Genomic DNA, 3763 nt, shown 5'->3' on the forward strand with positions numbered 1-3763 from the left:
CATCTCTCCACATAGGATATCTCTTTGGGAGACACATGATATCAATTTGCCAGGATGTTTCTAATGATCTAAAATTACATCTTTGTTTCATGTACAATGAGCCTCCTTTGGCACTCAGTATCAATACCATTATAGATACTTTATGTATCCATAATTTAAAGGTATATCCAATTACAGTCACTGTTTTGGAATATTATTCATTGTACCGTGAGCTTATTGACCTATAATAATTTCATCACAAATTAGCTTTTGTGTCCCCTACTCTTTTGTTGTCTCTGGCTTTCCCTATTTTCAGGACTCTCACCATTGATTCAGGGGTATTTATCCCTGTCTAACATTGGCAGCAGATCCCCTATTTTCCTCTTCAATCTACATCTACCTTTCCCTTCCCCATTCGTGAACTCTCATCAGTGATTCCAGAGCTTTTGATATTGAATATTCCTTCTACTTTCATACCACACTGGCAACGCCCGAATCCTTCCGATCTTGGAAGCTAAGCAGTGTTGGGCTGGGTTAGTACTCAAGTGGGTGACTCTTGAGGAATACTCAGTTCAGTAGAAGCCTTTGGACGGATATGCTCAGCGTCTAACACTGACAGCAGATTCATCTTGCTCATTCAGCCTTCTCTATTGTCACTTATTCCTTTCTCAAGTCTTTCTCATAAGAGATACATTATCTACCTTAATTAGGCAGTAATTGACATATATACCTATGTAGGACATATAGCGTGCTTTTCAGGCTTATAGTTGAATATATAGCATTTTCAAGCCTACAATTGATAATAATCGGCATTTTTAAACCCAGGCAGCCTAGAACTATCATTCAGTATTCATACTGTTAACATCTGTTCTATGTTCCCCCACCCTTCCCCCCATTCTTTCTTTCTTTCGATTGACAAAATATCCTACTACTATTTTATTGTTGTTGCAAATAAAAACTATATCTTTTAAACATTCTCGTTTCTTTTGAGACGGCCATACATACATATACAAGAGTGCGCCCACAAAAGAGTCTTCCTTTCTCTCCTTATTTGTGGTATGCTTTGTTGCTGACTCAGGGTGCACCACCAATCTTAAGATTACTAGAAAACATTGGTTTTCTTTTTTCATTTATCACATCTTGGTTAAGATACTATCTATATTATATATGCTAAATACTCTCCAGTGCGGTATAACCCCAATACATGAATGTATAGTCACAGCCCACCTGTTCAAACCAACCTATGACCTTTTGTTATAATGCGGAGAGACATTCCTGTGTCCAATGAACAATAAGATTGTAGGGCCCTTTGGAGTACACTGAATGTTGTGTATATAAGGGTCACTGTCCCCAGACCGGCCAGTACTCTCTCTCTTCAACATTTATCTCTGATAATTGGAGGACTGGATCTGGTTGCGCTAGCGAGTGTTCCCCCGTATGGTATGTTTCTCTGTGGCCACTTTGTTACCCGTTTAATGTAAGCCATTCATTCTTAGTCTATGTATTTGTGTTTGCGATCGTTCGCTGTTGTGTATATTTCTGTTTAGATATTCTGTTAGTTATTAATGTTAGCCTGTAGTGTATAAGCTGTTATTGTATCTTTTTTTCCTTTTACTTACTTACATCATTTTAGTAAAGGTGTTGGAACCTTAGCAAGGAGTGTGTTTCACCATTTGTTATTAAGGGTTGCTGAGCATCTCAATCGCTCAAACAGCTAGCTTACAGACCAAGGTTAAACAGTATTATATCATTGCAGTATCTCAACACTAGGAATTACAGTATAAGCATACTCTGTGTAAGGTTTAAAAGGTTATTATTTGTGTGTACGCTCGCTGTGTGTATTCCGTACTCACAGCGCAGCGTGTGTACGTAACTTGCGTACCACGTGCGAGGTCTTTGTATGCAAATAGCGTACGAAGTGCGTAGCACGTGCACGAGGGACAGCGGCCATTACGGCTTCACGATATTAGTAAATAGCTTGTGTTCTAAGGTAAATCATCCGGATTTATCAATTGGGGCCTCGTCCGTCCTACACATATCCGCACTAGCGAACACAGACTTTATCTACCAGCAAAGGGCGGGAAAGTAGTATCCCTTCGTATCCGTATTAGTGGTGAGGGATACAGTAGTGCTGGCTAGATAAGCGTCTGTTTCGCTACGCTGTAGGAGTGCTGGTGGAATCCGGAACCGGAAGGTAAGAACAGTACGCTATTATCTTTTATAACTTTATTTCTGTTTTGCGTACGCACACACGCACGCACACACCTGCATTGTTGCATCTCACTCTCTTGTTGCCATTAGAATCGATTATTAGAGACGTGCTGAGGAAATCTGGTGCTATTTAGTTGAGATTATAAAGGATAATTTTTAAGGGAATAATTGTAAAGGACACGCACACAGCATAGCAAATACTGTGTGGTGTACGGTAAGCGATTACAGTTGAACATCGTTTACATTTATAGAAGCGTGTTAGTTGCATTGCTGTGGGCATATCTGGACTTTGTGCATACGTGTCTCGGGCAACGTGCGAGATTACGTACGCAACACAAAGGCATACGCACGTGGCGTGTTTACGCAACGGAGCGTACGGATACGCCCACCGAAACTCAAATCACACGATAACATTGTTTTAGTGGGGCCGGTATAGTATAGCCACCTGATAATAGCACAGGTTTGTTCAGTTTCCAAAAAAGCTTAGTTAAAAGAGAACTTTTTTCTATTGCAAAACCCAGGGATTGGACTACTGCCTGTATGAAAGGAATTTCTGTACATAAAAATCAGTGTGCATATGAGTGAATAGGAGTGAGTGTGGAAATAAAGGTATTATTTTATGAACCCAGAAATCGGGATCCCGTCGGAGACCACATCAGGTGAGTGGACACTTGGTGGCGTGGGACTGGCTTGCCCGCGTTAACATTATACAAGGTAAAAGGAGCAAGTAGTATCCACAGACAAAAGGACTGCGAAGGTTTAAGCACAGCCCGGGGGGTTTTGCGTAGTACCCATATAGTGAGCTCCGGCTGAAGGTTTCGCAGCCTAAACAACCGATTCCGTTGGTCGTACAGCGTATAAATATTAAGTTACTTATGCGCAGTGCGACTGGACCGCACGTAATTGTGTGCATTAGTTTGTTACCTTGATACCCATTAAAATTTACTGTGGGATCATAAACGCTATTTGTACATTCTAACGTGATTTGTGTAGGTTTTTGTTATTTTAAGGGAGTTTCGCTGTTCACTCAGGAAATCTCCAACAACCAATACTTACTGGGGAGGGTAGCATACTCCCACATGCCCCAGTAAATAGAGGTTACAAAAAGATCCCGCAAATTGGGTACGTCCAGTGGTGGGCACATTGCTGGAACTCGTATTGGCCAATTGGGGCGTAAAGTGAGTGAAGGCACTAGTTGAACTTTCACCGTCGCCTTACCGTGGGCAACTTGGTTTGTTTGTAAGAATTCGCTGAGACAGCAATATCTGCAAATGATGGGGGCCAGTTGTTCAAAGAAGGGACGTCCAACAAGGGTTCACGTTGGTATTTGTTGGCCCAAAGGGTCAGCACGGTATATAATGTGTGAAAAATACGGATCACACACACAGGTATTTTGCAAAGAATGGGAACGAATGACAGAGGATGATGGGGAGCAGTTTCCCCAGGTAGGCAGTTTGAACCCTGAGGTATTGCAGAATCTAAGAAAAAGGATAGGTCTAGTAAAATCTGCAAAGCAGAGGATTAGACATTTTGATTGTTTACAGGTATGGCAACAGGAAAGTGAAATACAACA

General features: G+C 41.4%; 1 pseudogene; it reads left to right on the top strand.

Moving 5' to 3' along the window:
• The first annotated feature begins 442 nt into the window (after positions 1-442).
• LOC134930424 (5S ribosomal RNA) lies at positions 443-561 on the top strand (annotated as a pseudogene).
• The last annotated feature ends 3202 nt before the right edge of the window (positions 562-3763 follow it).

Source organism: Pseudophryne corroboree, chromosome 5 (genome assembly GCF_028390025.1).
Source record: "Pseudophryne corroboree isolate aPseCor3 chromosome 5, aPseCor3.hap2, whole genome shotgun sequence".
Classification (NCBI taxonomy): Eukaryota; Metazoa; Chordata; class Amphibia; order Anura; family Myobatrachidae; genus Pseudophryne; species Pseudophryne corroboree.